The following is a 15589-nucleotide window of genomic DNA, read 5'->3' as shown; positions in this document are numbered from 1 at the left end:
TTTGTCAGAAATCAAACTTTCTAATTATTTCTACAAGATTTTTATTGATTCAGCTGGATTTTGTAGGTACACAAATAAATAACATATAAGTAATGATATTTATTTCCTTTGAATAATCATGTCTTGGTTACTTTTTTCTTTATCCAATCTCGCCGGTGAGAATTCAAATAATACTGGTATCTGTCTTTTTGCTGACTAACATAGTTGATTTAGTATCAAAATAAGATATTGGCATTATAGTATTAATTCTTTAAATAGACTTGTATTCCATCCTAATTTGCTCTGATTTTGTTAAGAAGTTTACCTTTAAAGTAGTTACGTGTCTTTTTTCACAATTATTTAAATAATTAGGAGTCTTACCTTTTCCCCTTTTTACACATAAAAACAGAATCAAATCTATAAACTATGGTCTAATTTTTAAACGTGAACTCAGCCTTTTAGAGTGAGCAACTTGTCAAGTGTTTAATATCATTCTACAACATTCTGATTGAAGACTGCATAATATTTCTTTCTCTTTTCTTTCTTTTTTAGACAGAGTCTTGCTCTGTTGTCCAGGCTGGAGTGCAGTGGTGCAATCTCGGCTCACTGCAACCTCTGCCTCCTGGGTTCAAGCACTTCTTGTGCCTTAGCCTCCCAAGTAGCTGGGACTACAGGTATGTGCCACCACATCCAGCTAATTCTTGTATTTTTCATAGAGTCAGGATTTCACCATATTGGCCAGGCTGGTCTCGAACTCCTGGCCTCCAGTGATCTGCCTGCCTCAGCCACCCAAAGTGCTGGGATAATAGGTGTGAGCCACTGTGCCCTGCCTGAAGACTGCATGGTATTTCATTTTAGAAGTATCATAATTTAGTTGACCAATTCTCTGTTACAGGACTTTTAAGCTAATTATAATTTCTCTTTAGCTATTATACATTTTGTGAGATAAATATTCTTGTAATTAAATATTGGGGTACATCTCTGCCTATTAATTTAGGTTAGAATTCCTAGATTTCCAATGGTAGGTCAAGGAATCTGAATATTTTTAAGGCTTTTGGTTATTCACTATGACTTTTCTCTCAAGAGAGTTAGCGGATATTTGCATGCTTACTAACATTCTAATCTATTCTGATGATTTGATAGGTGATTAATGCTATCACAGTAATTTGCATTTGCCTTTGAAAACACTGAATATCTTAAATGTGTATTTTATTTTTATTTTCTTTTTAAATGCTTTATTTACTTTCTGTCTTTTATTGTGTGTTCAGTTGGTCCTCATTATTTGTGGATTCTGTACTTTCAAATTCACCTACTAACTAACATGTATTTGTAACTTCGAAATCAGTCAATACTCATGGTGCTTCCATGGTCATACTCAGATATGTGCAGAGTGGTGAAACATTTGGGTAACCTGACACCCATGTTCCCAGCTGTGGTGGACCAAGACAACAATCTGCTTCTTGTTTCAGCTCTCACACGGTAAACAAGGACCCTTTGTGTAGTCTATTTAGTTCCATATTTTTTTTTGCATTTTTGTGTCTTTTGTTGGTGATTTCACTGTTTCAGATGGTCCCCAAGCATAGCACTGAGGAGATGTGTAGTGTTCCTAAGCACAAGAAGGCTGTGCTGTACCTTATTGAGAAAATACATGTGTCAGATAAGCTTCACTCAGGCATAAGTTACAGTGCTTTTAACCATGAGTTCAAGGTTAATGAATCAGCAACATATATTAAATAAGGTGTCTCTGAACAGAAACACACATAAAGCAAGGTTATATACTGATCAGTTGATGAACATATTACCAGAAAGAGGTTTATAAGCATGTAATGCTGTTTTTGGTTTTTGTTTTTGTTTTTTTCCATCTAGGAGCAATGGCTCAGTACTTGCAGAGTCATGTTTTAGTGGCTTTATAAAACATAACTGCCATAGGCCGGGTGCAGTGGCTCACACCTGTAATCCCAGCACTTTGGGATTACAGGTGCAAGCCACCATGCCCGGCTAATTTTTGTATTTTTAGTAGAGATTGGGTTTTGCCATGTTGCCTAGGCTGATCTCGAACTCCTGGCCTCAAGTGATCCACCCATTTTGGCCTCCCACAGTGCTGGGATTATGGACATGAGCCACCGCGCCCAGCCCAGAATATTTTCATAGGTGCTATGACACTTGTATTCTCTTTAACAATGCTCTGATGGGAGGTCTGCCCAGTGTCCTTGGTTTCATGTAAACAGTAGGGAAAGATGCTTTAGAAACCTCCTCCGATCTTAAGGTGGGGAAGTTGTCAGTAGAAATAGCCATCACCAGTTCAGCAGTGCATAATTCTGAGAGGAAAATGGAGACTGTTAAAGCTACGGTAGGTGGGAGAGAGGGAGGGACATTTTACTTTTGTCCATTAAAAGTAAAATTTTAATGGTTAAGGGGTCGTCTTTTGCACCTGGCTCTGTTTTGGCCAGTTTCTACACCTGTAGTTTTGTGTGGCAAGATCATGGTGCTGCTGCCTGGGACATCAAGCCCAAACCCCTGTCACCCCATCCAGGTACCTGTTTTCCTAATTACCACATGAAAGCTGGGGGTGGGACCTGGGAAGGAGAGGTTATCTGCAGGATAGCTCAGTGCTTCTTACTTAGATGATCTGTACTCCAATCTCTATGAACTTGCGCCTTGAGGCTAGGATGAGGAGGCTGCCATACGATAAGAAGAATTTACAGAGCCAGTTTTTCTAGTCTTGGAAGGAGAACTTGCGACATTGACATGGAGAATGGTGATGGCAGGCAGATCAGTCGTGATTGTGCTGGTGGGCAGAGGGTGGCTGCGGGGCTCTTATGTCACACTGCTTTTTACCCAGAGACTTGGGTGTGCTTCTACATACAGAAGAACAGCACTAGGACCCAGAGAGCTGGTCCTAAGCATCACAGAATCCCAGTCTCTTCAGCAATGGCTCAGCCAACATGGGCCCACATGAGGTCATGAACCATTGGTTTAATGGCTCTGTGCCACTTGTAAGCCAGCAGGTAACAGGAGGATATTATGACCTCTGAGACCTGGAGCTCAGTACCAGACGGCATATTATATCCTGGCCCCACCCTGGGACACCATTTCTAGTGTGCCACTCTTCCTGAGACCTGGGCTCAGTGCCAGATGGTATATTATGTCCTGGCTCTGCTTGGAACACCGTTTCTAACATGCCACTCTTTCTCTCACCATGGGATCCACCCCTAGCTGTCTGAAAGATACTATTGAGCTACCAGTTAATTGAATTTGGAGAAGCACAACTCCCTACCCTTCACCTCTCTGTGCTTACAGCATGGTATCTGTGAAGAATGCAGGTCTTTCCCAGCCTTAGCTTAGAATGGAATTGACATCTGTCTCTCTTTCTCTCCCTGTCTCATCTCCTTTCTCTCCTACATTATTAACCTGCTGAGTCCTTATTTTCCTCAACCATCCTCTATTAGCCTTGGAAATGACAGATATGTTGATGGTGAAGGTGGAGGCCCTGATGTCCTTGCTCCAGATGTCAGAACCGTTGGCCTGATGTCGACAGCTGCAGCAGCACTGGTTGTTTTGTTTGCCCTTCCAGATCCACTCTCCAACCTTCTCTACTCTGTCTGTGCTGTGGGAGGCTGACCCCATCTGTTTACTTCAGTGGAGCACTAGAGCCTGCAAGAACTGATTGTATGCATCTCCTCCTAACTCCGTGTTTGGTGACTGTGGTAGGAATATTTACACCATGGACACTGGCAAATACTACAAGTAAGCGTGCATGCACACATACATGTCTCAGAGCTTGTTGTTAAATATTTATTTACCAGCTGACCACTGGGGCAACATCAGTATATTCCTTGCCTCTGGCTTCTGCTTGGGTTTGGCCACTGGGTGGTACTTGCAAGGAATTGAATAGAGCATGGTAAGAGAATCTACTCTCCTGGCCTCCCTAACACATTCTCAGATTGGCTGAATCCCTCTCCAAAGGCTTCAGCTGTGGTCAAGCACCCACTCAATAAACCCATCCTCTCTGGATTCTGGATACTCCTTCCCTTTCCTTCTTGACATCTGTATTAGGCCATTCTTGCATTGCTATGAAGAAACACCTGAGGCTGAGTAATTAATAAAGAAGAGGTTCACAGTTCTGTAGGCTGTTACAGGAAGCATGGTGCTGGCATCTGCTCAGCTTCTAGGGAGGCCTCAGGAAGCTTCCAATCATTACTGAAGGTGAAGGGAAGCAGGCATCTCACATGGCCAGAGAGGGAGCAAGGGGTGGCGGGAGGTGCCACACTTTAAGACAGATCTTATGAAACTCACTATTGCGAGAACAACACCAAGCCATAAGGGATCTGCCCCCATAACCCAAATATCTCCCACCAGACCCCATCTCCTACACTGGGGATTACATTTCAATGTGAGATTTGGGGGGACTAATATCCAAACTATATACAAATCTATGGATGGTAATGGACCCAGGTGCCATAGTATCTCTCCCTGGGTTCCCTAAATCCTACCTACATCAATAGCCCCATACATAACACTCTTCTCTAAAAACTCATCTGAGTGGGTATTAGCTGGTTCCTTCTGATACAAAAGCCGGGCATACTCAGTCTAGTAGGAATGCCTGCTGAGTGCACTTCCTGTGTCTGCATATAGATGCTAAATGCAAGAGCTGTAGTTTTCAAACTCTCTCTTTCTCTCTCTCTCTCTTTTTTTTTTTTTTTGTGACAGAGTCTCACTCTATCCCCCAGGCTGGAGCAGAGTGGTGCAATCTCAGCTCACTGCAACCTCTGCCTCCCAGGTTCAAGTGATTCCTGTGCCTCAGCTGGGATTAGAGGCGTGTGCCACCACACCTAGCTAATTTGTGTATTTTTTTAGCAGAGACAGGGTTTCCCCATGTTGGACAGGCTGGTCTCAAACTCCTGACCTCAAGTAATCCACCCACTTAGGCCTCCCAAAGTGCTGGGATCACAGGCATGAGCCACCACACCCAACCTGCAGTTATGATTTCTGATAGAAGTGGTATCTCATTTGTCTTTCAGTCCTCCAATACCCAATTAATCAGTTCCTTTATTCTTTCTGTTAACATAACTGGTGGTGTTTAGTTTTCCAAGCCAGGCCCTGACCAACATAGACTCCTTGAATCTTCAACATGGACCCTAGGTTAACAGCATCTGATGTCTCAGATAGTTAGCTAGTACCCATCTCGAGAAAGAATCAGGGATCATAAGCAAGGGTTTGTGACTATCAAAACTTAGTAAGATTGCCAGGCACAGTGGCTCACACCTGTAATCCTAGCACTTTGGAATGCTGGGGTGGAAGTATTGCTTGAGCCCAGGAGTTCGGCATCAGCCTGGGCAGCATAGCGGGATCTTGTGTCTACAAAAAATTTTTAAAAATTAGTCAGGTATTGTGGTGTGTGCCTGAAATGGTTTGGCTGTGTCCCCACCCAAATCTCATCTTGAATTGTAGTTCCCATAATCCCCATGTGTTGTGGGAGGGACCTGGTGGGAGTTAATTGACTCGTGGGGGTGGTTACCACCATGCTGCTGTTCTCATGACAGTGAGTGAGTTCTCATGAGATCTGATAGTTTTATAAGGGGCTTTTTCCCCTTTTGCTCAGTGCTTCTCTTGCCTGGCACATTGTAAGATGTGACTTTGCTCCTTGCCTCCCGCTGTGATTGTGAGTCCTCCCCAGCCTTGTGAAACTGTGAGCCAATTAAACCTCTTTCCTTTATAAATTACCTGGTCTCAGGGATGTCTTTATTAGCAGCATGAGAACAGACTAATACAGCACCTGTAGTCCCAACTACTCAGGAGGCTGAGGCAGAAGGTTCACTTGAACCAGGGGGGTTTGAGGCCACAGTGAGCTGTGAATGCACCACTGCAATCCAGCCTGAATGACAAAGTAAGACCTCACCTCAGAAACAAAAACAGAAGTGAGCCCCTCAAAACTTAGTAAGACTTTCATGTTTGTGTGCTTTTCTCCTTGTTTTAAACATCTCAGTTACAACTGTATTGTGCCCGTGCAGTAATACTTAAAATGAAATGGACTCAGAATTTGTCTTTAGGAGAAGTGAGAAAATGGGGGACTGGCTTAATAACCAGCAAGGGAAGTGAGGTGGGGAACAATATCTTCCTTTTTATTAACCTCTCTCAGAGGTATAGCATTTCCTTTCCTTATGCACATAGGCTAAAAATAAAGAAAATCGCAGTAGTATTAGCAGTACATGCAACTCTGTTACTAATGCTTTCATAACACAGAGTTGCTGCAGATATTTCAAGGGTGAGGGTCAGAGGTGGTCTTGGATGGAGAAGCTCCCCATGGGGAAGAGGGAGGGGGCAGCACTAAAGAGAAAATAAAAGTGGTCGAAGTCAGACGCGGTGGCTCACCCCCCTAATCCCAGCACTTTGGGAGGCCGAAGCAGGCTGATCACCTGAGGTCAGGAGTTCAAGACCAGCCTGGCCAACATGGTGAAACCCAGTCTCTACTAAAAATTCAAAAAAATTAGCCAGGCGTTGTGGCACATGCCTGTAATCCCAGCTACTTGGGAGGCTAAGGCACGAGAATCATTCAAACCCAGGAGGCGGAGGTTGTACTGAGCCAAGATAGCTCCACTGCACTCCAGCCTGGGTGACAGAGAGAGACTCTGCCTCAAAAGCAAAGAAACAGGCCAGGCACAGTGGCTCACGTCTGTAATTCCAGCACTTTGGGAGGCTGAGGCAGGTGGATCACAAGGTCAAGAGATCAGGACCATCCTGGCCAACATGGCGAAACCCCGTCTCTACTAAAAATACAAAAAATTAGCTGGGCATGGTGGCGCGTGCCTGTAGTCCCAGCTACTCGGGAGGCTGAGGCAGGAGGATTGCTTGAACCTTGGAGGCAGAGGTTACAGTGAGCCAAGATCACGCCACTGCACTCCGGCCTGGTGACAGAGCAAGACTCCGTCTCAAAAAACAAACAAACAAAACAAACAAAGAAACACAAAGCAAACAAACAAAAAACAAAATAAAAACCAAAATGGGGTTGAGTTCCTGGTACTAGGGCAGGGAAGACAAGAAGAACATGGAAGCTGGGCCTGAGAACTGACTATGGGAATTCCACAGGAAAAAAGCTTTGGTGCCCTTTAACCCAGTGATCCTGCTTCTGGGAAGCTATCCTAGGAAAATAACCCAAAAGGAAAACTATCCAAACCCTTGACTCTTTCCAGCCTGTCTGGCTTGTGGGTACAGATGAGAACCCATTAACATTGATGCCTATAGTCCACACACTCACTGGGTCAACTACATAACTGGAGGAGCTAAGCCCTTGCCTCAGAGTCCCTCCATTCTGGGACTCCTTCTGGGAGGTCTCTGCCAGTGTCTTGCATGTGGGAAGGACCAAGTCTCCTTCTGCCCTGCTCCAGCCTGCTCGTGGGGCCTCAGCCATTAGCGGGTTGCCCCTCACTCTGCCTCTGCTGCCCCATCTGCATGAAAATGCTACTTATGGGCCATTTTTGTATTTCCCCGACTCCTGGCTACTGTGGTTTTCACGCCTGGACCAGGGAGTGACCCATCTTTGCCCCAGGCCTCGTAAGACCTTTCCTCAAAAAGACAACTACTCCTGCCCATTCGCTTCTCTCTAAAAAAGATGAGTATCACTGTCTGAGGTCAACTGTAGAACAAACCCAGCATCGTCCATCTTTCTTGCTGCCCCCGTCTCTCTCCCTACTAGGCCAGAACCAGCCCATGCCCATTGCATATCATCTTGTGGAAAGAGATGCCTGAAAAATTGCCAGTACTTCACCTTCAACCTTCTTTTAGGCTCCCAGACTCTTTTCCAGAGTGGTGATCTGAGTAATGCACTAAACTGTTCACTGTAACATTAGGTCCAACAGTGAAAAACGGAAAGCAATCTAAAAGGATTGCTGGGTGACTGGGTGAATTATGCAGTATAATCTCTTGTGAGATATACAGAGCCAATAACAATTGTGAGGACCCCATATAACATAAAAAAATGCTTAGGATTTAATTGTAAGTGATAAAGAGAATACATTTTACTGTACATGACATTGACTTCAACTACATAAAAATGATACATGCCAATGAAATGAAATGAAAATGCACTTGAACCAACAAAAAGCAGTTCAACTTGGAGTGTTGATAGTGTGGGACAAATTTTTCCTTTCCTTTAGAGTCCTATTAGTTTATTTATAATATCATGTATTTAATAAGAATAAAAAATACTGGAAGAAAGTAATAAAAGGCTTGATCCTGCTTTGAGACCTCCTTTGAACATAACTCAGGTTGTATTTGAGCTGGGAGGGGGATGGGGGTCAGCCTGACCATGGATATGAGGTTGACCCTACTATTCTCTCTGGGAGCATTTCCAGCTTGAATTTCTAGAAGCTGTACAAAGGTGCTTCTTTTCTATAGTGGCAACGTATAATCCCAAGGTTTCAGGAAGGAAGAGTAATCATGCCTCATTGTGGAGTTGCCTTTAGTCCATTTGGGCTGCTATAACAACAACAAAAAAAAACAAAAAACAAACAAACAAACAAACAAAACCTTAGACTAGATAATTTATAAACAACCAAAATGTATTTTTATTTTACTATCATTTTTTTGAGACAGAGTCTCACTCTGTTGCCCAAACTGGAGTGCAATGGTAGGATCTTGGCTCACTGCAACCTTCACCTCCTGGGCTCAAACAATCCTCCCACCTCAGGCTCCTGAGTAGCTTGGACTATAGGCATCACAACACCTAGCTAATTTTTTTGGTATTTTTTGTAGAGATAGGGTTTCACCATGTTGCCCAGGCTGGTCTCAAACTCCTGGCCTTAAGTGATCCTCCTGCCTTGGCCTCTCAAAGTGCTGAGATTACAGGTGTGAGCCACCATGACTAGCCTAATAACAGAAATTTATTGCTCATGGTTCTGGAGGCTGGGAAGTCCAAGATCAAGGTGCCAGCGGATTCAGCGCCTCTGCTTCAAGATGGTGCCTCTTGTTGCATCCTCACATGGTGAAAGGGTCAAAAACACACCCTTTTGCCCCTTTTATATGGTCACTAATCCCAGTTATTAGAGTAGAGCTCTTATGACCTAAAAACTTTCCAAAGGCCTCACTTCTTTTTTTCTTTTTAAGCCTACAGCACCCAGTATTCCCAGGCAGTCTTCCATCTAAGGACTAACCAGGCTTTATCTTGCTTAGCTTCCAAGACCAGGTGAGATCGGATGCATTCAGGTTGGTATAGCTGTAGATAGCCCCACCTATTTATACCTTCACACTGGGGGTTATGTCCCAACATAGGAATTTTTTTGGGACACCAACATTCAGACCACAGCAGGAGTGTTGGAGACCAATTAGAATGTTGACATTTGATAATTGCCCTCTTCAAAACTGGCTGAAGAGAAAGGAATCTGACTGATTTTTGAAGCTAGTGCTCTTTTGCAGGTGCCATCACCTGTTTGTTGTGTGAACTTGCTCTCTGTCCTCCTGGAGTCAGCTACTAAAACTTCTCATCCACAGTGCTGGCCCCTGAATCCTGGCTAACAAAGCCTTACCCTATGGACAGGAAGAGAAATGAGACACAACGTTGCCCAGGAGCTGGGCATTGGTGATGACTCCAAGTCCTACTTCTCTTCCACTTGCTAGGGCTCTGCTTGCTCCATTGGTTTGCCAAATCCACATCTGGATTTTCCTGTTCACTGGGCCCGTTTCGACTCATGATATGCTTTGGACTTTCCACTTGGTTCTATGCATTGCTCTCTGTGATGATCCTGGTGGTTCAGCCTCTGCATTTTGACACAGAAGGCCCCTGGTAGCAGTGTGGATGGCCATGTTGGCCTGGACCTGAAGAACACTGAATCTCACCCACCAGGAACCGGACTCCCAAACTCCTGGCTGCTGACTCCAGGAATTCCTATAGCTATAAATGTCTACATTGTTTTATTTTGATTCCACTTTGTTTATTTGGATCTGTGTATCTGCCTCTGAACTCTGTATCTTGTATCTTTTATTTTTATTTTATTATTTTTTTTGAGACAGGGTCTCACTCTGTTGCCCAGGCTGGAGGGCAATGGTGTGATCACTTGAGCCCAGGAGGTTGTGCAGCCTCAACCTCCTGGGCTCAAGCGATTGGTAGCCAGGACTGCAGGCTAGCACCACCACAGCTGGCTAAGTTTTCAATTTCATGTAGAGGCAGGGTCTCCTTATATTGCCCAAGATGATCTGGATTTCCTGGGCTCAAGCGATCCTCCCACCTCAGCCTCCCAAAGTGCTGGGATTGCTGGTGTGTGCCACCACGCCCAGCCTCTTGTACCTTTTGTAATTGTTCCTTGGCTCCAACTACTACACAGGGGCATGAAGGGGTATGGGCCACCCCTAGCAGGGCCTCTCTCATTCTTTCCTGTCTAGAGACGCAGAATGGGACCCTTAGAGAGCAATGATCTTCTCCGTTGCTCCCTGGGTTAAATAGGAAACATAACACCTGCTCTGTGAGTCTTACTGAAATCCTATACCTCCAACTGTTCATGGATGTGAAGTTATTTAAATACTTTGGGAGAAAGTACAAATCTTGTTACTTTTTAAAGGAACTGCTAAAGTACTTTGGACACTGTGCTTTTCAATATGATGATTTGTTAGGAGACTCACTCAGAGGCTTCCCCAGCAGGTGCTCCGGTCCCTTGCTGAGGGCACTGCAGCTTGGGTGAGAGGACTGGAGTCAAGACCTGGTTCTGCCTCATTCCAGGTTGTGACTCAGGTCTCACATTTTCTCCTCTGTGGAATAGGAACAACAATAATACCTGCCTGACGAGGTTGTGGTGAGGATCAAAGGAGATGCTGTGAAAGTGTGAACAAAAGGCAATTGCCCTAATTATCGTGTGTCATGTACCCATCATTGCATTAATTACAGTGGAGAATGGGCAAGGGCTTAAAGAACACAGAAGACTTGGTTCTGCTCATGAAGATTTCAAGCACAGAAAGAAAATAACTGAGGGAGCAGCCAGTGCCGTTGGCAGTAGAGTTCTATAAGGGCTAGGAGTTGAGGGTGTGGCAGAAGAAGGGTTAAAGGTATGGGACAACATCAAAGGGTCCTCTGGGGTGGTGGAGAGACGAAGAAACTGGCATCAGGTGGGCACTTAGGGACCCTGTAAAGGGGTAGAAAGAGTAACAGTAGGGACATTGAGTCCTGCTTCTGTGCCTGAGATCCCAAGCCAGCTGTCAGCAAAAAGCCTCAGGAATACAAAAAGAAGTAAGCCAGGCCGGGCTCAGTGGCTCACGCCTGTGATCCCGACACTTTGGGAGGTTGAGGTGGGCGGATCACCTGAGATCAGGAGTTCGAGACCAGCCTGACCAACATGGTAAAACCCATCTCTACTGAAAAAAAAAAAAAAAAAATACAAAAATTAGCCAGGCATGGTGGCACGTGCCTGTAATCCCAGCTACTCAGGAGACTGAGGCAGGAGAATCACTTGAATTCAGGCAGCGGAGGTTGCAGTGAGCTGAACTTGGGCCGTTGCACTCCAGCCTCGGTGACAGGCTAAAACTGCATCTCAAGAAACACAAACAAAAAGAAGTAAGCCCTATATGCAGTGGAGGGGGAGCTCTGTCAGCACATTCATTCTGGCAGCCACAGTATGAGATCCCAGGCCCTGCAGCTGGGGTTGCCAAGCATCTCGTGAGAAGTCCCTACTTCTTAGGTCAGGCTTTAAACCCTTGAGATGGCATCATGGGGTGGGTTGAGTGCGACTCTATCAAACTCATCCTTGTGGTGGGAAGAAAGAAGAGAGGGTGCAGGGAGGGCAGTGGCTGATGGGGAAGTGGTAAACCTACTGCCCTGTGACTGCACTCAGCCTCCCAGCTGAAATCCCCACAAGCCACGCAGAGGGGAGAAGGAGCTCTGTGGCCACTGGACTGGGAAAGCTGCCAAGTGAGACTTCAGCAACAGCGGGAGATTTGCATTTCTTGGTTGGGAATCTCTGTGACGGTGGTGCCCTGCCAGGTGTCAATGATTTTTGATTGACCAGGCTCCTTGCATCTGTGTGAACCCGTTTTCACACCTATAATTGGTTGCTAAAATTAAATGAAAAAAATAGTAAAGCCTTGCCAATTATTTAATAAATAGTAGCTGTTATTGTCATTGTCATAGTCAGCTGCACTGCTGTGTCATCTCTAAGGGCTGAGTCAGCCCTGCCTCAATCCTGAGCCAACTGACAGGACTGGCAAATGTGCAAGGCTCTCTAGCTTCACCCTCTGGCAGGGGACTGCAATGAGTCTTGCTGCCCAAGAAACCAGGGACCAGGGATGGGAACTGGAAGTGGCTTTCATGCGACATTGCTGTATCCTTCCTCCCCATCTCCTCGTCCTCCACGTTGATCCCTCAAAGAACTAGATTTCTGCTGGTTCCTTGCAGAGCACTCTAATTCCCACAAGGACTGCAGGCGTTCACTTGACCAGAACCCAGACACCTACCTGGCTCTCACTTTCTGTGTCTCAGTGGTTCTCAAGATGGGCAATATTTCCCTCCTGGGGATGGCTGGAACTTGGTAGGGCATTTTTATCAATAAAGGGTAGCCCTACTGGCATTTAGCGGCATTGGCCAGCGATGCTAGATATCCCGTGAAGTGCAGGAAATCATCTTGCGTGCTTTCAAACATCCCGTTGGATATTCAAGTAGGTGAAAGGCCATTTCTTATTCATTCTCTGAGCTAGAACTAACTCCATCTTATGTATAAACACAAAGGTTTTCCAAGGTTTTTTTTGGTATTTCAAAAATATGATAAGATCTATATAACCAAAAATTTACCATTTCAACCACTTCAATTCAGTGGCATTAATTACATTTGCAATGTTGTGCAACCATCACCATTATCTATTCCAAAACTTTTTCATTACCCCAAACAGAAATTCTGTACCCATTAAGCAATAACTCTCCATCCTCCCCCTCCCAGACACTGCTAACTTCTAATCTACTTTGTGTCTCTTCAGACTTGCCTATTCCAGGTACCTCAAATAAGTGGAATCATAGAGTATTTGTCCTTCGTTTCATCAAAAACTTTACTAAGAATTGTTCATCATATTGAAAATAACCATCACCAGTGACAAGACCACATATGAGGTGTTCAAATCATCAATGAAATTTGCATGTATGGGTCTGCACTTACAACTGCCACATTCAACATGACCATAAGCACTTGACACTTTAATATGTTTTCTAACGAGTGTTCAAATCTTTACATACTGTAAGAGTTTATATGTTTTTATGTTTTACATTGCTTTTTATTCCCAATTAAGACATTATGATTAAACAATTATATGCAGGGGCCGGGCGTGATGGCTCACGCCTGTAATCCCAGCACTTTGGGAGGCTGAGGCAGGCGGATCTCAAGGTCAGGAGTTCAAGACCAGCCTGGCCAATATGGTGAAACCCCATCTCTGCTAATAATACAAAAATTAGCTGGGCATGTTGGTGGTGGGTGCCTGTAATCCCAGCTACTTGGGAGGCTGAGGCAGGAGAATTGCTTGAACTCAGGAGGCGGAGGTTGCAGCGAGCTGAGATCGTGCCACTACACTCCAGCCTGGGCGACAGAGTGAGACTCCATCTAAAAAAAAAAAAAATTATGTGCAGGTAGCATAAATAAGCTATTAATTTTATTTCAGATTAGGAAAGGGAGTAATATAAAACATTTATTATTGAAAGGGGGCATTGGGCTTAGTGGAGCTGAGAGCCGTTTATCTACTATAGTCACAGACAAATAACCAGCCATGAGGGAATATCCTTGGAAATGAGGTGCTGTTGACTGACTGTGAATATTGCCTTGCCTTTATAACATTATACGACCAGTCCCACCTCCCTCAAACAAGAATCCTCAAGTCACTGAACCTGTTGGCTCTTTGGTCACTACCTGCCTGTTAGGTCTGGTCAGTGCAGTCAGGCAGGAATGTTTGCACCTGTCTGCAATGTTGGATTTTCCTAATACTATTTTTTTCTAGCTTTCATGATGGGCACGGGCATAACAAACAAATTGAGATCAGATCGTTTCTAGGCAATCACCTAAAATTGAAGGTATATTTTCAGCATTCAAGGAAACGATTGATTCCAGCACAAATCCTAAGCATCATATAAATGGGAATTTGGGACCACACTGTATTTACTTCACATTCTTGCTTCAGACTGACCTGAATCTGGCTGGGAGCACTCAGATATTGATTTCTTCTGAATAAAAAGGCACGAAGTATTACAGATATTGTTTTTTAACCAACTTCCTGTTTAATATTCACACTTCCTTAGATCAGCCCCAAAGTCTTTCTTGAGAACATATAACACCACAAGATTTGTTTTTTTTTTTTTTTACTTTAAGTTCTGGGATACATGTGCTGAATATGCAGGTTTATTACATAGGTATATGTGTGCCATGGTGGTTTGCTGCACCTATCAACCTGTCATCTAGGTTTTTAAGCCCCACATGCATTAGGTATTTATCCTAATGCTCTCCCTCCCTCTGCCCCTCACCTCCCAACAGGCCCCAGTGTGTGATGTTCCCCTCCCTGTGTCCATGTGTTCTCATTGTTCAACTCCCACTTATGAGTGAGAACATAACACCAAAGGTTTTAAATGGGCTGAAATTTTGTTGCTAAAACCAATTGTGTGGTGTGTGTGTGTGTGTGTGTGTGTGTGTGTTTGTGTGTGTGTTTAACATGGAGCCTTGGAGTTTGTCTGCTTATTGCACTGTGCGAAGGATGTAATGTCATGCTTGGAAAATGTAGTCTTTTCACTTCCTCCCTATGTCAATATTCCTTCACTCAAATGCTTTCTAGCTCTGTGCTTGGAGCTGACCCACATAGATGAACACAATCATTGGCCCCAAGGAGATTGAAGTCTTGCATGAGAGAAGGACTAGAAAAACAAAACATGTTGATGCTGTGTAAGGGTATTTTCTTACAGCTGTGGACCACAGAGGGGACAGGAATAATTACACTGACTCAAGAAAGGAGCACACAAACACACATCATGCACACACACAACACAAACATACACCATACATGTACATACACAACACACATGCACAACATACACATACACTCACATCCCTGTCAATCTACTCATGTTCTTGAACAAGGACCAGTAGAAACCATAGTGAAAGCTCAGTGTCATGTCATTCTTAGTTCATTTGGTGCTGCTATAATAGAATACCACAGACTAGGTAATTTACAGATAAGAGAAGTTTATTTGGCTCACAGTTCTGGAGGCTGGGAAATCCAAGATTGAGGGTCTGCATCTGGTGAGGGCCTTCTTGCTGCATCATGGCATGGTAGAAGGCATTACATGGTGAGAGAGAGAGAAAACATGCTCAGGAGGAAGGCCTAATTCATTCTTCACAAGGATGCCACTCCTAAAATAATGAGCTCATTCTTGCCACATGGACATTGTCCATTTATAAGGGCAGAGACTTCATGACTTCATCGTCTCTTGAGGGTCCCGCCTCTCAACACTGTTGCATTGGGGATTAAGTTTCCAACACATGAATGTGTTCCAGCATCAACTCAAGTCCAAAGTCCATGGTCTCATCTAAATCACATGTGGGTGAGACTCAAGGCACCACTCATCCTGAGGCAAATTTTCCTCTAGCTGTGAGCCTGTGACATCAAA

The sequence above is a fragment of the Gorilla gorilla genome, chromosome 7 (genome assembly GCF_029281585.2).
Source record: "Gorilla gorilla gorilla isolate KB3781 chromosome 7, NHGRI_mGorGor1-v2.1_pri, whole genome shotgun sequence".
Lineage (NCBI taxonomy): Eukaryota > Metazoa > Chordata > Mammalia > Primates > Hominidae > Gorilla > Gorilla gorilla.
Note: the sequence above shows the minus strand (reverse complement) of the source record.